The 26,858-nt window shown below is 38.5% G+C and overlaps 1 long non-coding RNA gene across 4 annotated transcripts in view; it reads right to left on the reverse strand.

Moving 5' to 3' along the window:
* Positions 1-5,117, reverse strand: part of LOC149136678 (uncharacterized) — a 56,111-nt gene extending 50,994 nt beyond the window's left edge. For all 4 annotated transcript variants that reach the window (XR_016241190.1, XR_016241189.1, XR_016241188.1 and 1 more), the window contains exon 1: positions 5,078-5,117. This is a non-coding gene — a long non-coding RNA (uncharacterized LOC149136678). The remainder of the gene's footprint in view (positions 1-5,077) is intronic.
* Between the last annotated feature and the right edge of the window lie 21,741 nt (positions 5,118-26,858).

The raw sequence follows: 26,858 nt of genomic DNA on the forward strand, positions 1-26,858 counted from the left end.
TGAGGACTGGTGAAACCAGATGGCTACACCAGGCTCCAATCTAATTTGGCAGAGTTTCTACAGCTGGATGCCCTTCCTAATACCAACCACTCCGAGAGTGTAGTGGGTGCTTTTACGTGCCACCAGCACGAAGGCCAGTCAGGCGGTACTGGCAATGGCCACGCTCAAAATGGTGTTGTTCATTACCAGTCTTCTGTGCAAAACATGTCTGGCCAAGGAGAAATATTACCTTGCTTGACTGTAGAAAATCTCCTCATTAAATTCAGAGAAAGTTTATCCAGGCATATTTTCTACAAACAGATGCCCTCCCTACTGTCTACCCTCCTCACCTGTTTCCAAGCAAGGTAATATTTCCCCATTGCCAAACATGTTCTGAGAGAATATTGGAAATGACAGTGACACTTATTTACAACTACCATGCCAAACAGACAATGGAGTCTGGTACGGCTCCTGTCAAACCATTGAACCCATGCCAGCGACAACGATGCAATGTCAAGATGAGGAAACACAAGAAGAGACACACACACACACATCTGCTGAGCTTAGCAGATGTGTGTGCGTGGTCGATGTTAGGAAGAGCATCCAGCTGTAAAAATCCTGCCAAAACACTCACAGAAGTCTGGACCAGGTTTCTACCTGGCTGGCTCCTGTCAAACTGTGCCACTCATACCAGCATAGAAGGTGGACATTAAACAATGATGATTATGATGATCATCATCATCGTTTAACGTCCATTTTCCATGCTGGCATGGGTTGGACAGGCACAGGAGTCGCTGTATGGTAAGTAGCTTGCTTACCAACCACATGGTTCCAGGTTCAGTCCCACTACATGGCATCTTGGGCAAGTACCTTCTACTATAACCTGAGGCCAACCAAAACCTTGTGAGTGGATTTGATAGACAGAAACTGAAAGAAGCTCATCATATATATGTGTGTGTGTTTATGTTTGTCCACTTACCATCGCTTAACAACTGATGCTGGTGCGTTTACGTCCCCCATAACTTAGCAGTTTGGCAAAAGAGACTGATAGAATAGGTACTAAGCTTACAAAGAAAGAGTCCTGGGGTCGATTTGTTCACCTAAAAGCAGTGCTGCAGCAGAGCCACAGTAAAATGACGAATACAAATAAAAGAACAAAAGAGAATATATATAGCAGAAGTGCTAAACCCACTCCCCCTGATGGAGAGGATTGGTCTGTAAGAGTACCATTTTTACTAATATTTGATAAGATGAGATTCATCGAAACTGGTAATATTTTCTCTATATAATTTTTAAAATCATTTTTATTAAATTCCTTCTTAAACTGAAATGTCTTAGACTTACTTGTGCTATTTTTCCACCTCAATCTTTTATATATATATATATATATATATATATAGTTTTAGGGAAAAGAACCAAGGTTATATATATATATATATATATGGCTTCTCGACAGTGGAGGAGGTGTTTGTTACCAGAGAGCAGGTGGATCAGGTCATTACAGTTGTAGACTTGTTTACTCCATAAAGACTCCTCAAAATGTCAACCCTTTGGTGTTAAGGATCTTGCCCACCTGAATGCCCCAGGTGACATTAAGTACATTAACACTGGCTTCTTTTCTTTCTTAAATGTTTGAGGAAATGGGTTTTTAATCACCAACCTTTTTGTCTGTTTTCTTTATCGTTTCTTCTTTGGCTTCATTTTCTCGAACTATGGCAGCAGCTCAAGAGATCCAAATCTACTGCATTGCCACTCGTAAGAGCAATTAAACCTGCTGGAGTAACCATGCAACCTTTAAAGACTCACTCAATGCCTTCAACAATTTTAAACCCAGTTTTGAGAAGTACTTATAAGTGGTGGGGGCCACAAGTCTCCTGGTTGTCTCCATAATGCAGTTGATTGAAATAAAATGAGTTGTACAAAGATACGTGGCTTAGTGGTCGGGAGTTCAATTTCCAGTGGCTCATTGTGTTCTTGAGCAAGACACTTTATTTCACGTTGCTCCAGTCTACTCGACTGGCAAAAATGAGTTGTACCTGAATTTCAAATGGCCAGCCTTGTTACACTGTGTCACACTGAATTTCCCCGAGAACTACATTAACCCTTTAGCACTGAGATTACTCTGCCAAGAGTATCATCACCATCGTTTAACGTCTGCTTTCCATGCTGGCATGGGTTGGACAGTTTGACTGAGTTCTGGAGAGCCAGCGGCTGCACCAGGCTCCAATCTGATCTGGTGATGTTTCTACAGTTGGATGCCCTTCCTAACGCCAACCACTCTGAGAGTGTAGTGGGTGAATTTTACATGCCACCGGCAGAGGAGCCAGTCTGGCGGGCCTGGCACTGATCACGTTCAGATAGTGCTTTTTATGTGCCACTGCCACAGAGGCCAGTCAAGAGGTACTGGCATCGGCCATGTTCGGTCGGTTCTTTTTATGTGATCTTTTATTTATTCACATTGTTTTGAATTAATCACACATTATCTCACAGCTTTGAAATTTTGATGATATGGCTACATATTTTTAGAGTGACATTATAGAGTAGACACGAGAGGTCAGACCTGGCTGGTTTGAGCATTGGGCTGGATATGACTGGTTTAACCCTTTCATTACCAACCTGGCTGAAACCACCTCTGGCTCTGAATACAAATGTCTTATTTTTCATAAGTTTTGAATTAAAATCTTCCACCAAACATTAGTCACAATTTATGTTCCTAACACTAGCTTAATGATAACTCAGTTATTTTACTAAATTCTTTGTTATATTTAAAGTAATTGAAAGAAACATATAGAGCATCTCAAAATAAATGCAGTAACGCTAAGTCTGATTTTAGGAGGCTCGCTTCGAGAATTGCATTCCTTCGCGTTCGGTAAAATGTGTTTATTATGGTAGTTTGACTTAAGAGACCCTCCTAGCGTGAGGCATTTATGTATAGTAATGCCCTTAATATAAATAAATTTTTCCCTTATGAGGTTTTTTCACGCTAACTACTTGATAAATTCTTATAAAGATTTTATCCTATATTTAAATTGTAGATAGATAGATAGATATCGGTGGCTGTAGACTTGGTTCCTAGTATGGAGTATTTTGTCTAGAGATTCTCTACGTAACTCCTGCATGGAATTTTTTAATTTCATTTCTGGGATCTTTTTTAAAACGGGGGCCAATTCGAATACAAAAATATTTTTCTGTTCTATAACACAAAATAGATAAGTATACGAAGTTTGAAAGTCTTTCGGTACCAAAAACACTACGTAAAACATTAATGAAAAATGTGGCCCCCGTTTTAAAAAAGATCCCATTTCTGTCCTCTTTACATAAAAATATGAAAAAATTGTTCTATTTTTAAAAACAATTTCTTAATGTCAAATAAACAAGAAATACAGAGTTGTACCCCCCAGACTTTGAAAGGTCATAACTTTCAGAAAAATGAATATCTTTTAACGAAATTTTCTATGCATATAGTATTTATGGTAGAGATGGACTATATGTAATCTGAACCTCCCCCCCTTATTTATTATTTTTTTTTACGGAATCCCACGTTTTAGGCTATGGAGATTCCGATTCTGAAAAAAAATTTTGGGAAAAATTTCAATTCCCCCCCACCACCACCAAGCATGCTAGAAATAACAGCCAAATCTCACAAAACTAGTGTTAGGGTTAGGGTCAGGCTTAGGGTTTGAGTTAGGGTTAGGTTAGGTTTACCCTGTGGATCTATATAAAAACCGGGGGGGGGGGGGTCGAAATTTTGAAAAATTTGTTTCAGAATCGGATTCTCCATGGTCTGAAACATAGGATTCCATAAAAAAAAAAAAAAATTTAAAAGGGGAGGTATACCCAGATTACATATACTCCATCTCCACCGTATTTATTATGTAGATTCCGAATATACAAAAATTTTCGGTGAAAGTGTTTTGGAATGGGGGTGGGGGACAATTTTCGGAAATTCCAACAGAGTTCACTTAAATTCTTCTTAACTTCCAGGAAAATTAATATTTTTTCGTGAAATTTTCTACAAATATACCTTGATGTATGTACATTTCGAGCATGTAGAAATTTTGAAGGAAACAACTGCAGGTTATTTTTGAGACGTGTTCCCCACTCGGTGGTGTTTCGGAGCAAGTCGTCGATAATTGTTTGATTTTTCTCTATTATGTGCGTATGTGCATCCGTAGATTTGTAATGAAGTAATACGCTGCTTCTGTTCTCTTCTACTTCTCTACTAGAAACGTTTACTTTGGAATTTACTTCTATTGAGAAAAAAAAATCGTGTGCGTGTTATTTTTAACGTAAGTTTTCTTATGACGGCTTCTCTTTTCTGCTTATTACTTCATTAGAAATCTACGGATGCACATACGCACATAATAGAGAAAAATGAAACAAATATGGACGACTTGCTCCGAAACACCACCGAGTGGAGAACGCTTCTCAAAAATAACCTGCAGTTGTTTCCTTCAAAATTCCTACATGTTCGAAATGTACATACATCAAGGTATATTTGTAGAAAATTTCACGAAAAAATATTAATTTTCCTGGAAGTTAAGAAGAATTTAAGTGGACTCTGTTGGAATTTCCGAAAATTGTCCCCCACCCCCATTCCAAAACACTTTCACCGAAAATATTTGTATATTCGGAATCTACATAATAAATACTATATGCATACAAAATTTCATTAAAAAATATTCATTTTTCTGAAAGTTATGACCTTCCAAAGTCTGGGGGGGTACAACTCTGTAGTTATGCCGAATTTTTTATGCCGGATGTAACCAACACCCCAATTTAACGAAGTTTAATTATTTCATTTCTGTCCTCTTTACATAAAAATATGAAAAAAATTGTTCTATTTTTAAAAACATAATTTCTTAATGTCAAACAAACAAGAAATATTAATAATGCCAGGTCTGTTAAAATAACGAAAAACTGACGACACGTGTTGTATAATATCGAGCAAAAAAAAAACGTTTCTAAACAGGGTCTCTTCAATAATAAACAGCACGATTGTTTACTGAAATAAATGTAATAAAGACAGTGAAGTTAAAACAGTAAAGAAATTCGAAGTAATGAAGAATATTCTCAATAAAAGCTGTCCGTTACTTACTTCGTGTCCCTCAGCAACTCAAGTGCGCACAACTGGAAGTGTCGTTTAACAAAAACTTTACGGTACTTCGAACTCTTAATAGTTTTTAACATTTTAAAAGGATGTTTATTAAAGATAATTTAAGATATTTTTAGATTGTTCATGAGACGTTAAATAATATTCTAATTACCTCTCAAATTTAACTTTTTATTAATCACTCTTATGTATATTAATAATAGTTGCAATTCTTTTACAAACCCATTTACGTTAAATATTTGTACATTGCATTGATGTGGTGAGGTTATTTAACCGCAGGTCCAGTGTTGTCTTGAGGCGGCTTGGTTACATTGGACATTATCCTCGGTCTCACCCCCACGGGGCCAGACACCTAATGCTATTCTATGTATGTTATGACTGCTGCCAATAAATAAATACTATAAAAGCTGACACAGCATAGTGTGCTGTTCTTAGACCCGTCTAACCCATGCCAACATGAGCGTTAAATGATAATATAGGCTCCGATATATTGCTTTGCTCGGGGGTGCTTTAATGCTGTAAAGACGGCTCTGCTCTAGTCAGCAAAGGCGTTCAAATGGTGACGATCCATTATTTTGTATATTTATCATTGACATTCTTTTGGTATTCGTACATTATTAAATTTCTGAGTGATTTGGCTGCTATTTCTAACATGTCGACCGACCGCACTGAGTCCTTTTACCCTACATCCAGTTTGGCTCGTGTTTTCCCTTTTATATGAATTGTTTTCAAACGGTTTTCGAATCTCTTTTATGTCAGAGATTAAGAAATTTCATAAAAGTTTTTTTTTCTTAATTAAAAACAAAATGCACCTTTTAAAATTAATTTTTATCAGAAACTTTTTAGGATTAAGGGATTTCCAAGTGCAGTATTTTAACATTTTTTTGTATATAAATGTATTTCGTTTATATTAGAAGAGAAAAAAATATTTTTGTTTACATTTGAAACAGCATCAGAAGTTTCATTTCCTGAAAATTTGAAATATTTTTGAAAAAACAAAAACTCCTGCCTAGAAGTGAGTGGCTAAAATATTGTTATTTCAGTTTCAAATTTACAGTTGAGGAAAACATAATTACAAACGTAAATAAAATATATTTATATACTTCAAATACAAACCAAATATATTCATACATTTTACATTTCAAATAGAAACAAAATATATTTATACACCTTAAACACGAACAAAATATATTTATATAATTATAAACGTAAACAAAATATATTTATACACTTTAAATACAAACGAAACGCATAAACAAAAACTTCATTTAGTTAATTTTGTTTTCCTTTGAAATTCTGAAACTTAGATGTTCAAGCTTAAAAATTTGAAGATTTTTTTTTTAATAGCATTTTAAGAAAGTTAAGGTTTATAAAAAAAATTCACACCATTATTCAAGTTAGGAAAGTTACAGAAAGAGTTGGAGCTCCTTTGATTTGGAAGAGTGTTTTCCTTGATGAGATGTTTGGTTATGTGTCAGGAAGAAATAGTACTATTATCATCTTCCACTGTACCTTATTAAATATCATCGAGCCCGAGACCTCTGGAGATATGCAGTGATTGAGAAGACCCAACAAGTAAAGTGAGATCACAGCCGTAGCCTATACCAGTGTCGCATAACCAGCCCATTTAAAAAGTTCCTTTGAATCATCAGGCGACATTCCATGCTTGAAAAGACCTATTGAGTCAAGTAAAATCAAAAACCAAACCACAATCAAAAATACACACGCACACACACACACACACACACACACAATGGGCTTCTTTGAGTTTCCATCTACAAAATACACTGACAAGGCTTTAGTCAGCCCAGGGCTATAGTCAAAGACACTTGCTCAGTGGACCCCACAATGGGAATGAACCCCAAACCATTTGGTTGGGAAGCAAACTACTTCACCAGACAGTCATGTTTGTGTCTCAGGAATATTTTATCATCATCATTTAACAGCATTAGGAAGGGCATTCAGCTGTAGAAACCTTGCCAGATCAGACTGGAGATTGGTGCAACCTCCTCATTTGCCAGTCCTCAGTCAAACAGTCCAACCCATGCCTGCATGGAAAGTGGAAGTTGAACGATGATGATCATGATGATGACTGGTTCGGGTCCTTTTTATGCAGCATCAGCACAAGTGCAGTTTACATGATGCAGGTACAGGTACATTTTATATAGCACCAGTACATCACATGTGAAATTTAGAAGAAACCGATTATCTTTCCTAGTCAAAACAATTAAGTATTTGCTAACTGAACTTCAGTGCTTCACAGTTTTTGGTAAATATATCAATATCCCCATAATTGTTTAACATCTATTTATATTTCATGCTGGCATGGAATACAGATTTGACTAGCCTGAGGGCTGTGTTGTTCTCCAATGTCTGCTTTGACAAGGTTTCTACAGGTGGACGTTCTTCATAATATGCCAACCACTTTACTGAGTGTACTGCATGCACTTTTCATGGCACCAGCACTAAAGAAGTCACCAAGTAACTTACAAAACAAGACCCTTTGACAAAGTAGGAAGTGTGATTTTGAGGGAAGAGACTTTGTGCTAGGTATGGAGAGGCTAAAGTAGGAAAACAGGGTACAAGCAGGGGGAGGGGGGGCTTACTGATGAGATATATGGTTACCCCAGCAGAAAAGGGAGAGTAGATAGTGGAAATGAATTATCAGGGCATGCCATCAAGGTACAAGAAAGTGGATATAAAAGAGAACAGGAACAGATAACTGAGGGTGGCTAGGTGCCTAAGCAGGTGCAAAAGAGTATGAAAGGAGGATGACAGAAAGTAGAGAGATGAGGACAGATGTGAAAGCAGTGAGAGGGGAATTGGGACAAAGGCATCACCAACAGAATTCCAAGCTCCAAAATCAATCACATTAATTTTAATAGTCAACAGTGTATTCATCATCATCATCATCATCATCATCATCATCTAACGTCCATTCTCCATGTTGGCATGGTTTGGACAGTTTGAAAGGAATTGGCAAGCCAGAGAGCTGCACTAGGTTCCATTGTCTGTTCTCACATGGTTTCTACAACTGGACACCTTTTCTAATGCCAACCACTATACAGAATGTGTTGAGGACGCCCTTTCTAATGCCAACCACTATACAGAGTGTGTTGAGTGCTATTTTTACACGGCACCAACACTGGTGCTATTTATGTGGCACTGGTATATGTACTTTTTACATGGTGCCCACATGGATGATTGTTACATGGTACCAGCATGGATGCGTTTTACTTGACACTAGCACAGGTACTTTTTATGTGGCATGTTAAAAATGTCCTTTCATCTGAAATAAATATTTGGTCATGGAATGCGGATATATAGAATGAGTCAACAATCAATTAAGCTTGTTCATAGTTTTTTCCAATCTGCAGATAAACAACTTAATTAGCCCTGTTTATATAGGTACTATATAGGTCACATGTATTATATCATAGCTTGATGACACTGTATGGACTGAGATCCCTGTTGACAGGGCCTTGATATTTGAAATAAAGTGTTAGCATTTCTCCCTCTCCCTCTCTCTTGTGTCATGGCATATTCATGCCATTGACGAATCATGGCTTGTTCCTCCTCCATTTATTTCTGTCTCTCGCAACATCAGCCATGTCTTTCTCGCTCTTCATCCAGTCGAACATATTTCATCTCTGCCTTCCTCTCACTCTCCTTCCCACCAGCTCAGTTTCTACCATGTAACGCTCCATTCCATCATCTTCTCTGAGAAAATGACCAACAAATCTCCACTGTCTCTCTCTGACAATATCCATCAACTGTCGCTTCACTTTCATCTTTTTCAACACTTCCACATTTGTCAATCTCTGTGCCCATGAGATTCTAAGCATTTTTCTATAAAATACTTTTCTGCAGCTTTGAGTCTCTTCTCCATGACTTTGCTTATTGTCCAAGACTCACATCCATATGTTAGCACCGACCAGATGTAGCACTTCAATAGTCTTTTCTTGACTTCCATTCCAATTCTCTTTGCACAAAAAATGCTCCTCATATCCATAAAAGTCTTCTTTGCTAATGCAATTCTGCACTTGATGTCCTTATCTGACCTTCCATCTGATGTTATCCAACTTCCCAGATATATGAAACTGTTAACATTTATGGTATGTTAATTAGTAGTTCCAATTTACTGTAGCTATTGTAATTGTTGAATATATAAACAGCTTGTCTGCTTGTTTCTCTGAGATTTGTCAAATTGATGTAGATACCTCTGATGAAATTCCAGTAACATTTGAAAATTGATTAATGTTATTCACCCACTACACTCTAAGAGTGGTTGGCATTAGGAAGGGCATCCAGCTGTAGAAACATTGTCAGATTAGATTGGAGCCTGGTACTGCCATTGGCTTTCTAGACCTCAGTCAAACTGTCCAACCCATGCCAGCATGGAAAATGGACATTAAACGATGACGATAATCATCATTTTTTGATCTACAGAGAAATAGCTAAATCAGCCAAGTGTATATAGGTTAGTAATTATATCAGACAGATTATCTTCACCAACAATAGTTTGATATGAACTTAGTTTGAGACAAAGGTTGGCTGTTATACACACCTTTCAAACTCACATCAACATACAAAATTCAAGAGAATAAGCCAAAAATATTAATATTAGAAACCTGAAATAACAGTTAGGTGAAGAAAGCAACAACACTATCATCGCAACCACCACCATCATCACCACAAACACAATTATAGGCGCAAGCATGGCTATGTGGTGAGAAGTTTGCTTCCCAACCATACGGTTCCAGGTTCAGTCTCACTACGTGGCACCTTGCGCAAGTGTCTTCTGTTATAGCCACAGGCCAACCAAAAACTAGTGAGTGGATTTGGGAGATGGAAACTGAAAGAAGCCTGTCCTATATATATGTGTGTGTGTCTGTGTGTGTGCATCTTTGTGTCTGTGTGTGTCCCCTACCACCACTTGACAACCAGTGTTGGTATGTTTACATCCGTGTAAAGTTAGCAGTTTGGCACAAAAGGCTGATAGAATAAGGACCAGGTTTGAAAAGATAAGTACCGGGGGGGGGGGGATTTGTTTGACTAAAATTCTTCGACGCAGTGCCCCAGCATGGCCACAATCTAATGAGTGAAACAAGTAAAAGATAAAAGATATCACTACCACAACTACCACCACTGCCATCATTGCTGCTACCACCACCACCACCATCATCATCATTAACACAACTATCAAGACTATCACAATTACCAGTGCCACCACAACCCCACCATCACCACTATCACCCCCACAAACATTACCACCATCATCATTACAACCATCAACACCACCACCATCACCACCACTACTACCTCCACTGCCGCCACATTAATGCGAGGGAATATTTTTCTTTAATATCTCACATTCCTACACAACTCCAGGCTTGTTGTCTTTAACACCATTTCATTAAAAGATATTAGATTGATATTCAGGAAGAAGAAGAAAACAAGATTCTTGGTGAAGCCCTAATTGGTTCATGTTAGGTGGGAAAAGGGTTCTATTCTCATAAAATTCTAATGGGAATCACAGTCTTCAACATATCCCATTTGGTGATTAGATTTCCATATGTTATTCAGTAGTTATGGTTCCTGAGTTTCTCTCATCTCCTAAACACTTTGGTGACTGTCAAAGACAAATGCTGTCATCCTTAAAATCCCCCCACAAATGATTATTCTACACCATTTTTAGCAATACGTAATACTATAATATGGACATGTGTTGACATAACGCTCAGCCGTTCTTTGATATTTTTGGCAGATGTGGCTCTCAAAGAGAAACCAATACATTTAGATAGAATTCTAGAGAAAAAAATCTGCACCTTCTCTTTTACTAATATATATATATTCATAGTGTAATATAAGGATTCATAGAATCATGTTACTATCACAGAAAGCTCCTCTTGCTGACTTCATTAGAAGATCACGTAATAATGTAACACAGAGGAATTTAATGCAGAGTTCCATGTAGCTGAAATTCAGGAAACCCGATCAATGAGATTATTTTATGAGGAGTGTATAAACCATAAAACCACAAAAAAATCAGGAGATATGAGAGGTGAATATATTTATCTCTTGTCATCCTTAGGCTTACAGCTGTTTTATAAACTTCATCACGTAGGCGCAGGCATGGCTGTGTGGTAAGATGCTTGCTTCCCAACCACATGGTTCCAGGTTCAGTCCCACCGCATGGCACCTTGGGCAAGCGTCTTCTACTATAGCCTCGGGCCGACCAAAACCTTGTGAGTGGATTTGGTAGACGGAAACTGAAAGAAGCTCGTCATGTATATGTATATATATATATATATATATATATATACATACATTGAAATTATCATTACACTTTGATTCTTTTACACATTTCAGTCATTTGACTACGGCCATCCTGTAGCACCACATATAAATTGATTAGTATTAGGAAGGGTATCCAGCCATAGAAACCATGTCAAAGCAAACACTGGAGCATAATGCAGTCCTTAGACCCATCAGATCTTGTTCAAGCTCTCCAGCCCTTGCCAGCATGCAAATGATGGTGATGCAAACATTTCTTATACTGTTTCTAGAGTGTATATTGATTTAACATTTGTCGTTGACCCATGTTGTTTTGAGTCATTTCATCATCACCATCTGCTTTCCATGCTGGCATGGGTTGGACTGGTTGTCACAGTTCAAGTCCACTCCCATGCAGAATTACTACTCTTCGACATCAGTGCCAACACTGTTCAAGCAAACAGTCGAATTTTCAAAACATCAAACTGTGAAGAATCATAAGAAAATGAAAGAGGAAACAAACAAGAAGAAGGGAAGAAGGATAAGGAGGAAGAGAAGCCATATGTTCAGAAGAACTGACTTCCAACATGGACAATCTAAGCTGCTTTCTTTCTTTTTGCTGAGTAGAATTGGCTGTGGTTTCCCAATGATAACTGCCAACTCATCAAATGCAAATAAGCACACACACACACACAGCAATATTTCAAGGTTGTCACGCCCCAAATATTTGTTCGAATAGTACTACTACTATCTCACACACAACAACAACAGCAGTAATGATGACTGGCACAACACAACAGGGCACATCATCCATATATATATATCATCATCATCATCATATATATATATATATATATATATATATGCATGCTAGTGTGTGTGCATATATACATATATATATATATATATATATATATATATATATATACACATACACACGACAGCGTTTTCAATATGACTAAGCATTTTCTCCTTAAAGTTACAAAGCACTACACATACATAGACACAGACACGTACATACATGCATACACACACACAAACACACACATACATACATATATATATATATAAAACAGAGAAAGTGTAAAAATTTAAGCAGTGTTGTTGTTGTTGTTGTTGTTGTTGTTGTTGTTGTTATTGCTTTCTGAATGTCTTTCATTTTTATAATCAACTCTTTATGCTTCTGAGTTTTTTTTTTTTTTTTTTTTTTGCATGGTTCATCAGATATGTAAACATATACCATGAAATAGTTAAAACATTCCACAGAATAACATAGCATATGGTGTCGATAACAATATCAGAGAGGGAAAAAAAGAAAGGAAGAAAAGAAAGTGAAGGGATAAAAAAAAAACGAAAAGGCAGTTAACTATTTCAGAGAATATAAGAAAATAAATGTGGATTTATTCATACAAACAAGAGTTTCTATTTTCCCTTAATTGGTTTCAAATTTTGGCACAAGGCCAGAAATTTGGGGGAGGGGATAAGTCAATTACATTGATCCCTAGTGCGTAACTGGTACCTATTTTATCGACCTCAAAACGATGAAATGCAAAGTCAACCTCAGCAGTATTTGAACTCAGAGCACGAAGACAAACAAAATGCTACCAAGCTCTTTGCCCAGTGTGCTAATGGTTCTGCCAGCTCACCACTTCAAAAATCATAATAATAATAATAATCCTTTCTACTAAAGACACAAGGCCTCAAATTTTGGGGGAAGGAGCTAGTCAATTACATCGACCCCAGTGTTTCACTGATACTTCATTTATCAACCCCAAAAAGATGAAAGGCAAAGTTGACCCCAGCAGAATTTGAACTCGGAATGTAAAGACAGACGAAATGCCACTAAGCATTTTACCCAGTGTGATAATGATTCTGCCAGCTCATAATTTAGGGAGAGGGCTTGAATAATACACCTCTGGAAACACGGATGTTTTGTTCAGCATATCCTTAAACAACCCTTATTCAGGGACCTTTTGAGTGGGATTGGCTACTCGACCTGAAGAAAATTTCAACTAGGCCCTACCTACAAGGTTATGCACTTGTTTATTATTATGCACATATGGTTGTGATGCATGTGCCTGATGTACCCTTATCAGACATGTAGTCATGATGGGTATATTGGGCTTTGTATATTTGTACCCAGGTGTCACTTTGATGGTATGCATTGTTCTCTAACTCAATAATAATAATAACAATAACTGCTTCAAATCTTGGCACAAGGCCAGGTAGCTCAGGGGAGGGCTTATGCCGATTACATCGACCTCAGTATGCAACTGGTACTTAATTTATCCACCTGGAAAGGATGAAAAACAACATCAACCTCAGCAGAATTTGAACTCAGAAAAAAAAGAGGGATGAAATATCACTTTTTTGCCTGGTATGCTAACAATTCTGTCAGCTTTTTGCTGCCTTTTCCATTAATTAACAAGCATTTACATATAGCTGAAGGCTGAATTAAAATTTATGGGTGTCGAAAGGAAATACAAGGAGAGTGGCCATGACATTTGAGGATCTCACTGGGCTGTTGAAATGTGGCTGACACGTGAGTTTGGGCTTCTGTTGGTCAATGTCTCATGAGGGAAAGGGATTGGGTTCCACTGAAAAGTTGTGCAAGTCATTACCCTCAATCTCTTACACTGTAAAACAGCCAACTGCTACAGCCTCTCATGTGTCACATTGTGAAAGATAAATGAAATCTGTAAGAATTTACTTCTTTGCTTCTGTTAATTCATTTGCTGCATATCATACTGTCCCATGATGTTTTAACTAATCAGCTCTCAATACTAGTAACCACTGCATCTGTCAGTAACATATTCAGTTACGACGATGAGGGTTCCAGTTGATCCGATCAACGGAACAGCCTGCTCGTGAAATTAATGTGAAAGTGGCTGAGCACTTCACAGACATGTGTACTCTTAACGTAGTTCTCGAGGAGATTCAGTGTGACACAGAGTGTGACAAGGCTGGCCCCTTTGAAATACAGGTTTAACAGAAACAGGAAGAAAGAGTGAGAGAAAGTTGTGGTGAAAGAGTACAGCAGGGTTCACCACCATCCTCTGCTGGAGCCTTGTTGGGTTTTAGGTGTTTTCACTCAGTAAACATGCAACACCCAGTCTGGGAATTAAAACTGTGATCCTACGACCATGAGTCTGCTGCCCTAACTATTGGGCCATTGCTCCTCCACAGTAACATAAATACCTGTTACATATAGATATAGGCATGGCAATGTGGTTATGAAGTTTGCTTCCCAACCACATGGTCTTCGGTTCAGTCCCACTGCATGGCACCTTGGGCAAGTGTCTTCTACTATATCTGTGGACAGACAAAAGCCTTATGAGTGGATGTGACTGACAGAATACACATACATGCATGCATGCATGCAAGCAGGCATGTATTAAACACACATGCACATACACACACACACACACACACACACACACACACACACACACACACATGCACGCACACACAGAGATGTTTGTGTGTGTTTGAAGAAAGATTTCTTTTAAAGTTATTAACTATTTTTTAAAAATTGTTTAGAGTATAGAATATTGAGGTTTTCGTATAATGTGTATTTAGCATATATGCTCCTGTCATTGTTCAACTTTTTAAACAAATGTTCTGGGTCCATTTGAACAATGAAAGCCCTTACACACAAAATACACATTTTCTACAACCTGATGCTATTTTGGTTGCCAACTAAACTAAAACTGCTCCAAGTGAAGTAATGATTCCCAACTCCTTCAAGCATGAACAGCTCAATGGTTAGGTGAATTTTCACAGAAGATTGCAATTGAACAACACTGCTTGTATGACAGTAACCATCATTTACAACACATATATGCAGTCATACATCTATTTACATACAGGCGCAGGCATGGCTGTGTGGTAAGTAGCTTGCTTCCTAATCACATGGTTCTGGATTCAGACCTACTATAGCCTCGGGCTGACCAAAGCTCTGTGAGTGGATTTGGTAGACAGAAACTGAAAGAAGCCTGTTGTATATATATATATATATGTGTATATGTTTGTGTGTCTGTGTTTGTTCCCCCACCATCACTTGACAACCGATGTTGGTGTGTTTACGACCCCATAACTTAGTAGTTCGGCATAAGAGACCAATAGAATAAGTGCTAGGCTTACAAAGAGTAAGTCCTGGGGTTGATTGGCTTGACTAAAGGTGGTGCTCCAGCTTAACCGTAGTCAAATTACTGAAACGTGTAAAAGAGAAAAAGAATAAAGAGTATACATATATGCAGGGCCAGATTAAGATCCTTAGAGACCCTAAGCACTTAAAAGATTTTGGCGCCCTTATATGGATGTAATTCAAAATACAAACAATAATAAACCATAAAATGAATTTTTATTTTTCAAAATGAAACAAGACTAACAGAAAGATGGAAAATAGTGTTTATTTTTGTATACTTCCACTTTATTTATATTTGAAAATCATTCTCCTACTTTATTTAATTGCAAAGTAATTTGATCAAATTTTCATTATGACACCATGAACACTTTGAAATATATTTCTGATCATATAAACCACATCAAGTATTATTTTAACAAGTTTCAAGTGATTTCTTTTGTACTGTAAACTATTTACCATTCCTGTGGCAATCCCATTCCCTCGATGCCCTAAGCATATGCTTATTTTGCTTAATGGTTAATCTAGCACAGTTGTTGTTGTTAGCACTCCGTTGCTTACGACGTCGAGGGTTTCAGTTGATCCAATCAACGGAACAGCCTGCTCATGAAATTAACGTGCAAGTGGCTGAGCACTCCACAGACACATGTACCCTTAATATAGTTCTCAAGGATATTCAGCGTGACACAATGTGACAAAGCTGACCCTTTGAATTACAGGCACAACAGAAACAGGAAGTAAAAGTGAGAGAAAGTTGCTGTGAAGGAGTACAGCAGGGTTCACCACCATCCCCTGCCGGAGCCTTGTGGAGCTTTAGGTGTTTTCGCTCAATAAACACTCACAACACCCGGTCTAGGAATCGAAACCGCGATCCTATGACCACGAATCCGTTGCCACTGGGCCATTGCGCCTCCACAATCTAACACAGTACACATATGTATGAAACTGGCTTCTTTCGGTTTTTGTCTACCAAATCCATTCACTTGCCTAAGATGCTGTACAACTAGCTCAAACCTGAACATTATGGTTGGGAGTTGAGGGAAGTGAACTTCTAAACTACACGCCCATGCTTGTATATATAATCCTTTCTGAGTCTAGCTCTAAGGTTCTGTAATTCAACTCGCATTATCAATACATATGAAGTGCTGTAACTGATCTGTAATATATTCTGCACATGTAATAATATGGTTGTGACATGCTTTCCTTCTTTTACCAGACCAACATCATAACTCATGTCTCCCTTTCTCTTCTCGTCATATCAACAATTCTGTACAAATTAACATAATCTTACCTTTCAGCTTTTTTTTCTCTCTTCTCATTTGACTAATATTTCTAGAGTGGGGTGGGGGTGATTAAAATAAATATCATCTGGAAACCATATGGTGGGCAGGTGGGTGGGTTGCTTGACAACATCACAAGATTTATTGGTTTGGATTTTAAAAAATAACCTGGTGGATTTGATTTTAGCAGCATGATTTCACAAACATATACAATTTAAGAAGGTCAGTCAGTTAAAACCGAACAGAGTACTGACGTTTGTATTTAGTGGTTAAATCCTTTTTTGTAGCAAAATTGAACTGGAGAAGAGGGAAAGGTAGTGTCCATAACAGTTACAAGCTCTCTCCAGCTGCTGAGATCGATATGGTTGATGTTAATCTTAAACCCTTGGGTAGGAAAATGTGGACACTAGGTTGCAGTGGGGGGGGGCTTGTAAAATTTCAATTTTGAGAAGGAAGAGTTCAGTTTATAGAGTCATAAGATTTAATTGAGATATAAAATTTTATACTTTTGTTATTTTTATATATTTTTAATACAATCTTGGCTATTTTTTCGTGGATAACATTTGGCACATATCATCATCATCATCATCATCATCATAATTCAATGTCTATTTTTCCATGCATGCATGGGTCAGACAGAATTTGTTGAGGCAGATTTTCTACAACTGGATGCCCTTCCTGTTGCAAACCTTCACCTGTTTCCAAGTAAGGTAATATTCTCCCATAGCTGGACATGTCTTTCACAGAAGACAAGGAAACAAACAGCCTCACTTGTATGATGAAGATAATTCTCAATCACGACCGTCATGTGACATCTAGACAATGGTACATACAACCCCACCCACCCACCCACAAACACACACACACACACACACATGTATATGCTTTTATTCTTTTCCTTGTTTCAGTAACCCACATACAACACAGAGCAACTACAAGGTACTATACTACACAACACAAAACTAAATAGGAAAACATTAGTGAACAGCACTGACATTTAACGACAGAAGCTATACTCGTATAGAGCACATCATCACCATCATCATCATCATTCAATGTCGATTTGGCATGGGTTGGTGGTGTAGCAGGAACAGGAACAAGTCAGAAGACTACACCAAGCTCTGCTGGCTGTTTTGGCATGGTTTCTACAGCTGGCTGCCCTTCCTAACATCAACCACTTTACAGAGTGTGCTGGGTGCTTTTTATGTGGCACCAGCAGTCTGGTACTTATGCTATTTGCTAAACTAATAACCGATGAGGGTGTAAACAAACCAACATCAGTTGTCAAGTGGTGAAAGACAAACACCAAGACACACACACACATATATATTTATATTTCTGTGTGTGTACATACAGTCACACACACACATGGTCATGCTACAATCACATGCTACACACCTGCCTTCCAAGCAGTGCTGTAAACAGCAGAAGTGACCTAGGATGTTAAAACTTACTGTGTATGCACAGCAGAGTTCAAGGTCAATATGTGCCAAAGGGCTTCACTCTTTGTACTTTAGCTTCATTACTATACCAACAGTCCGGATACTTATTGATCAGACTATGTATATATATATATATATATATCATCATCATCATCATCATCGTTTAACGTCCGCTTTCCATGCTAGCATGGGTTGGACGATTTGGCTGAGGACTGGTGAAACCGGATGGCAACACCAGGCTCCAGTCTGATTTGGCAGAGTTTCTACAGCTGGATGCTCTTCCTAACGCCAACCACTCAGAGAGTGTAGTGGGTGCTTTTACGTGTCACCCGCACGAAAACGGCCAAGCTCGAAATGGTGTCTTTTATGTGCCACCCGCACAAGCCAGTCCAGGGGCACTGGCAACGATCTCGCTCGAAAATCCTACGGGAGCCAGTCAGGCGGTACTGGCAACGGCCACGCTCAAAATGGTGCATCTCATGTGCCACCCGCACAAGAACCAGTCCAGGGGCACTGGCAACGATCTTACTTGGCTTGCCGGGTCTTCTCACGCACAGCACATTTCCAAAGGTCTCGGTCAGTAGTCATCGCCTCGGTGAGGCCCAATGTACGAAGGTCTTGCCTCACCACCTCAGCCCAGGTCTTCCTGGGCCTACATATATATATATTTAAATTCAATAATAGGACAAATTCTTTTACAAGAATTTATCAAGTAGCTAGCGTGAAAAAACCTCATAAGGGAAAAAATCCATCATTTATTCCCGAAATATATATTTATATTTATATAAGGGCATTACTATACAATAACGCCTCACGCCATGAGGGACTCTAAGGTCAGACTACTATAAAAAGCACATTTTTACCGAATGCAAGGAAATGCAACTCTCAAAGCCAACCCCTTAAAAATGGACTAAATTATAGATCATGATTTCATAGTTATTGTAGTATTATACAACTTGTACTCGTCAGTATAATATGGTCAAGAAAAATAGAAATAAACAGTGAATCAATATACCAAACGAACACCGTGTATCCAGCATAGCATATAGACGACTGTTCATCGCTATGTCCCTATGTAAGTGGTGGGAATTTCGAATTGCATCTCGGTAAATATGCCTCCGAGATGCAATTCGAAATTCCCGCCACTTACATAGGGAAATAGCGATGAACAGTCGTCTATATGCTATGCTGGATACACGGTGTTCGTTTGGTATGTTGATTCACTGTTTATTTTTATTTTTCTTGACCATATTATACTGACGAGTAGAAGTTGTATAATACTACAATAACTACGAAATCATGATCTATAATTTAGTCCGTTTTTAAGGGGTTGGCTTTGAGAGTTGCATTTCCTTGCATTCGGTAAAAACGTGCTTTTTATAGTAGTCTGACCTTAGAGTCCCTCATGGCGTGAGGAGTTATTGTATAGTAATGCCCTTATATATATATATATATATATATATATATGTATATATATATATATGTATGTAGACAGACGTTCATGTTGCCTCATGAATTATTTGTCTTTCCACAACTCAGTTGTTTTTTGTTTTAAATCACACACACACACACACACACATTAAACTACGTAGCTTTCAACTAACACTTCAAATTTTGGCAATCATCAACAATGACCTTAACAATATGCATCATTTTATCATATCACAATTTCTTCAAAGTCCTATGTAACTGCCAAAATTGTCAGTGGTTTTCAATGAAATGTCAGAGTTAAAACTGAATAATTTCTCTAATAAACCTTCCTCAAATTTAATACATTATTTTCATATCAGTATATTTTATGAAAATAAGTTAAAATGATTGACTCTGCCATAAAATGCTGTGCATTTGTATCAAAGCAAAGAACCAACTGGAAAAGTTCATTATCATCGTCTTCATCATTTAACAAACAGTTTTCCATATTTGCATGGGACACACAGAATTTACTGGAGCACATTTTCTATGGTTTGATGCCCTTCTTGTTGCTAACCCTCACCTGTTTCCAAGCAAAGTAATATTTCCTTATGGCCAGACATGTTTTCCATGGAAAACTAGACACAACACCCGTATGATGGTGATGCTCCTTTACAACCACCACATGATGTCCAGGCAAGAATACATGTGTGCGCGTGCACACACACACACACACACACACACACACACACACACACACACAATTTATAATATAAATAAGGCCGAGACATTTGGCATTGTGTTGTGTTTGAGAAGAAGTCTCATGAGGCCAGCAAAATTGTAGCCATAGCAGATATCAGTGTCACAATCTGTGCTGGTGTCACATAAAAGCACCAATTACGCTCTCAGAGTGGTTGGTGTTAGGAAGGGTATCCAGCCGTAGAAACCATGCCAAACCAGACTAGAGTCTGGTGCAGCCTTCCAGCATACTAGCCCTGGTGGCTCCACACTGGAATTAAAAATATTACTAAGAGTGTAGGGGAAAAAATTATATTCAGGTTACACTGCAGCACACCTAGCATCATCTCATGGCACACCAGTGTGCTGTGGCACCCCGGTTGTGGAGCACTGCTCTAGAGGGTGTCAATTCTCATGTTGTCTTTGGTATAAAAAGACAGTGGGCAGCAGAATTTAACCATTTCGGCCTGGCTGGTACATATTTGTACCAGTCAAAAATTTTTCTGTACTTTTTGGTTATCTCACCCCCATTAAAAAATTTGGGTTATCTTCACCCTGTTTTATGAAAAATATTAGTACTTTTGGTTATCTCCCCAACCTAAAAAAATTATTTAACCCTCAATAAAACAAAAAAGAAATTCTTTTTAATCAATAAACAGGAAAACCAAAAAAAAATTAATCGTCTTATTAAATCTCTTTTACTCTTTTACTTGTTTCAGTCATTTGACTGCAGCCATGCTGGAGCACCGCCTTTAGTCGAGCAAATTGACCCCAGGACTTATTCTTTGTAAGCCTAGTACTTATTCTATCGGTCTCTTTTGCCAAACCACTAACTTACGGGGATGTAAACACACCACCATCGGTTGTCAAGCGATGTTGGGGGGACAAACACAGACACACAAACATATACACAAACATACATATATACGACAGACTTCTTTCAGTTTCCGTCTACCAAATCCACTCACAAGGCTTTGGTCAGCCCGAGGCTATAGTAGAAGGCACTTGCCCAAGGTGCCACGCAGTAGGAATGAACCCGGACCCATGTGGTTGGTAATCAAGCTACTTACCACACAGCCATGAGGCCAAACGTCAACAATGTGTTGAAGTACTGAATCAAGAGGATCTGACTCTTTTAATCCAATCTCTTGTTAGCACATAAACTCAACTTTTTAGTGAAGAGATAACCCAATTTTTTAATGGCAATTTTTTAATGGGGGTGAGATAACCAAAAAATACCAATTTTACAACCTAAATCTTTAAAATTCCCATTTTATGTGATGCATTATTGTACCGCTCCGGTTTTTCTGGTAAGTATGTAGCACCAAATGTATGATTGAAGTGTACATAACTATAATGACAACTCAAAAGGCTCGCATGCATACAAACCCCACTGCCATTACTGACTTGCGAAAATATTCTTGAGAAAAAATTCTGGGTTGAAAGGATTAAAGTGAAACAAAGTAAATGTAGGGAATCATGGGTATCAGGCACTCCTGAGTAAGACATTCTAAGGATCCACGATGTGAGCACTGCAGTTTAAGTTGTTGGGTACTTTTTGGTTATCTCACTCCCATTAAAATATTGGGTTATCTCCTCACATTTTATGAGAAATATTAGTACTTTTGGTTATCTCTCTCAACTAAAAAAAATTTTTAACCCTTAACAAAACAAAAAAAAAAATGAAATGATGAAACCTCGTTTTGAATCTAATAATATTTTCATTCAAAACTGAAAAGATTAATAAACATAAGGTTGAAAAAAATTAAACATCCTATTGAATATAACATTTTTATAACGAATCATAGCATCCCTATTGAGGAGGCCAAAGGTCAACAATGTGTTGAAGTATTGAATCAAAAGGATCTAACTCTTTTAATCCAATCTCCTGTTGCCACATAAGCCTAATTTTTTAGTGGAGAGATAACCCAGTCTTTTAATGGCAAATTTTTAATGGGGGTGAGATAACCAAAAAATTGTTGCTAATAGCCAAGCCTAAGTTTCTGATATTATTTAAAACCATGAAAGGTTCTCTTGAGGGAAGAGAATTTCACTGGCTAAGTACCACCACTTTTCCAAAGTGATTCAGCTCAAATTTTACCTCATTTAGTTAAACATCAATTTTTTTTTCCCTGCTCATATTTCTATGTATTTAAGTATGTGTGTGTGAGTGTGTGTGTGTGTGTGTGTGTGTGTGTGTGCGCGTGTGTGCGTGTGTGCGTGTGCGTGTGTGTGTGTGTGTGTGTGTGTGTGTGTGTGTGTGAAAATGACTGCTATGTGTAAGTTATGGCTGTGAGTATTTATAGGAAGGTTAGGGCTAGTGCCTGTGTATATGTACTTGTTTTGTTTTTTTGTTGTATTTGCATATACACAAACACACACACACACAATTTTGTTGCTGTTATAGTTGTTGTTGTTGTTGTTGTTTATTGCCGTCTGGGTAAGTAGCAGGTCACACTGTCTTATTTTTTTTGTGTAGCTGACCTTAAATTCATATTACCATCATCTTTGCATTATTGCGGCTGTGGTGGTGGCAATGGTAGAAGATTATTTATGTCTGAGATGTAGTTGTCATAGCAGAGGTGCTGCCTGTATGTGTTTATAGTAGTAAGCATTATGTGTGTGTGTGTGTGTGCATGTGTATGAATGTGTGTATGTATGTGATTTTTTGTTTTCATTTTTTTAAAAATTTTTGTATATACAGACACTCATAGAAATGGTTTTAGCATAAAACATAAAAAAACACCAGTGTTAATTGACCCTTTTGATACCAACCTGTTACAGACTGCCTCAGGTTCTTTGATACAAACTTCCTGTTTTAAAGTGATCTAAATTAAAACCATCCATCAAAATTTCCTGTTAATTTACACCTAACACTAACTTAATAATGAGTTATTTTCCTAATTTCTCCATTATTTTCAAAATTATTGCACCTTTTTAAATTTTTTCTAACCACCAGAATTTTCTCAAATTTTCTACGCTGATATAGTTTTTGCATGCTGATGACAGAAATAATATCCATTTTCTCATGAAACCAGTAATAAAAACAGTTACAAGCCTCTAAATTTATATAATTTTAGCCAATCAGAAGTGTCCGTTGCAAACCTACTGAAAGTTGCAATTGTTTGTTACAATTGGAACTGTCTTAACATGATGTAATAAGACGTGTGTGTGTGTGTGTGTGTGTGCATGCATGTGTGTGTTTGAGAGAGAGAGAGAGAGTGAGAATGATGATGAACCTTCAGCACAGCAAATTCCATCCACAGGAATATCAAGGTGACCACTAATTGTAAACAATGGCTTCCTGATGATATTGTTTGCTTACAGTCCACTGGGAAGCCATGTCCAGTTTCAATACATGTCAGGACATGTATGTTATTTCTAAACAAAAAAAAAAAAAAAAATGAGTCCAGTGAGCTGCAGGGCTGCACCAAGCTCCAGTGTCAGCCTTGGCATGATCTCAACAAATGCTTAGTGGTATTTCGTCTGCCGTTGCGTTCTGAGTTCAAATTCCACCGAGGTCGACTTTACCTTTCATCCTTTCCTGGTCGATTAAATAAGTACCAGTTATGTACTGGGGTCGATGTAATCGACTTAATCCCTTTGTCTGTCCTTGTTTGTCCCCTCTGTGTTTAGCTCCCTGTGGGCAATAAAGAAATACATATGTGTGTGTGTGTGTGTGTGTGTGTGTGTGTGTGTGTGTATATATATTCTTTTATTCTTTTATTTGTTTCAGTCATTTGACTGCAGCCATACTGGAGCACCACCTTTAGTTAAGCAAATCTCCAGGACTTATTCTTTGTAAGCCTAGCACTTATTCTATCAGTTCCTTTTGCCGAACTGCTAAGTTACGGGGATGTAAACACACCAACATCAGTTGTCAAGCGTTGTTGGGGGTACAAACAAAGACACACAAACACACACACATACATACATACATACATACATACATACACATATATATATATATATATATATATATATATATATATATATACATACGATGGACTTTCTGTTTCCATCTACCAAATCCACTCACAAGGCTTTGGTCAGCCCGAGGCTATAGTAGAGGCCACTTGCCCAAGGTGCCATGCAATGGGACTGAACATGGAACCATGTGGCTGGTAAGCAAGCTAATTACCACACAGCCACTCTTGTGCCTATATGTATATATTATATATAAATATACACATGTACACATGCACATATATATATACATATATACAAATATATATACATGCATATACACAGAATGTGCTGGGTACTTTTTCATGGTACCAGCAACTTGCAAGGTTATGGCTCTAAAGGGACATTCATAATTAAGGGAAGAGAAGAGAAGGATAAGGGGAGCCGTAATTGAATGTAGTGAGAGAAAGAAAGGCTAGAGGGTACCCAAGAGGTATAAGGGCAGGCAGTGAGGTAAAGGTAAGGGCTGGTGTTGGGTGGCAACAGAGGTAACTTAGAGGAGAGTGATGGTCTGTTATAAAGAAGGAGAGTTAGAATAAATAAGACGGGGGTGGGGTTGAGTGATGAACAGAGGGGAGCCAGAGAGGAGTGGGGAGTTAGTGTGAGCATACAAGGTGAGAGGGGGAGGATGTAAGCAGAGCCTGACAGGGAACAAATATATATGTGTGTGTGTGTGTGTGTGTGCATGTGTATCTATATATGTACATACATACACACATACACACACACATATATATATACAAATATATACATACTTAAGATCAGACTAGTACTTCATCATAGATTAGCTACTGTCATCTCAGCCTATGCACCTCAACCGGGGCTACCAGATGGTCTGAAAGACCAATTCTATGACACCCTCTTGCAAACTACCTCGTTGACGAGTGACAGGGACCTTCTCTTTGTGGCTGGAGACTTCAACGGTCATGTCGGACGTCGTGCTGGAGGCTTCCATGGCATACATGGAGGCTATGGCTTCGGTTCCCGCAACGAGGAGGGAACCAGACTGCTGGAGTTCTGTGATGCAACCAATCTTATGGTCTGCAATACCAACTTCAAGAAACCTGCCAGTCACCTAGTCACCTACCGCTCCGGCAGACACTCTAGCCAAATCGACTACATCCTCGCCAGAAATAGGGAAAGAGGGCGGCTTATAAATGCCAAAACCTACCCTGGCGAAGAATGTACCCCACAACATAGATTAGTAGTTAGCGACTTTGGGATCAAGGCAAAATGGGTGCCCAGAATTAGACAGGCTTGGAGGAGAAGGGTGTGGAAGCTTAAAGACCCTGCAAACAGACAGAGATTTAGAGACAAGTTACTTGAAGCATTTAACGAAATAGAAGGGGATATAGCATCATACAACATGGAAGACAATTGGAGATTTCTGTGGGACAACCTGTTGAAAGCCACTGACCAGATTTGTGGGTGGTGTAAGGTCCCCTCCCGACCCAGAGTAACGTGGTGGTGGAACAAGGAGGTAGACAGGGCTATTAGACAAAAGAAACAGGCTTGGAAGGACTGGAAGAACGGTGGTAGCAGGGAATTGTACCAATGTGCCAGAAGGGAGGCTAGGCGACAGGTTTATTTAGCCAGAGGGGAAGCAGATAAGGAAAGATTTGCCAATGTTCTGCTCCGTGAGGACCAAAGACTCGAGGTATTTTGTGTTGCAAGACAGTGTAGGAGAGAGAATAGTGATGTTGTAGGAGAGAAATGTGTTCGCATGGATGATGGTACGCTTGCATTAAATGAGGATGCAAAGAAAGAGGTCTGGAGATGCCACTACGATAGATTGCTTAATAAAGAGAATGAATGGGAGAAAGAGAGCCTGCCGTATGTCGACCCAATAGAGGGACCAGCTATCCGAGTTGATAGTACCAGGGTAGATAAAGCAATTAAGAGTATGAAGACCGGGAAAGCCCCCGGCCCATCAGGAATCACTGCAGAGATGCTCAAAATATCTGGCAGTGTTGGCTACAGCCTAGTCACCCGTATTACGAACCAGGTGATACACGAAGGAGTCATACCCAATGACTGGTGTAGCAGCATCATAGTCAACTGCTACAAAGGTAAAGGTGACGCTTTAGATACACATAATTACAGAGGCATCAAGCTGTTAGATCAGGTTATGAAAGTTACAGAGAGGGTCATAGCCCAACTAATTAGGGAGCGAATCAATTTAGATGAGATCCAATTTGGGTTCGTGCCAGGTAAAAGCACTACTGATGCCTTATTTCTAGTGAGACAGTTGCAGGAGAAATACCTAGCTAAGGATAAACCTCTGTACCTGGCTTTCGTTGACATGGAGAAAGCCTTTGACAGGGTCCCCCGAGCCCTTATCTGGTGGTCAATGAGGAAACTTGGGATAGAAGAATGGTTAGTGAGAGCTGTGCGAGCCATGTACAGAGATGCTGCCAGTAAGGTGAGGGTTGGAAATGAGTACAGCAATGAATTCCGGGTAGAGGTAGGGGTCCACCAAGGTTCCGTCCTCAGCCCCCTCTTATTTACCA

Source organism: Octopus bimaculoides, chromosome 3 (assembly GCF_046866305.1).
Source record: "Octopus bimaculoides isolate indiv1 chromosome 3, ASM4686630v1, whole genome shotgun sequence".
Classification (NCBI taxonomy): Eukaryota; Metazoa; Mollusca; class Cephalopoda; order Octopoda; family Octopodidae; genus Octopus; species Octopus bimaculoides.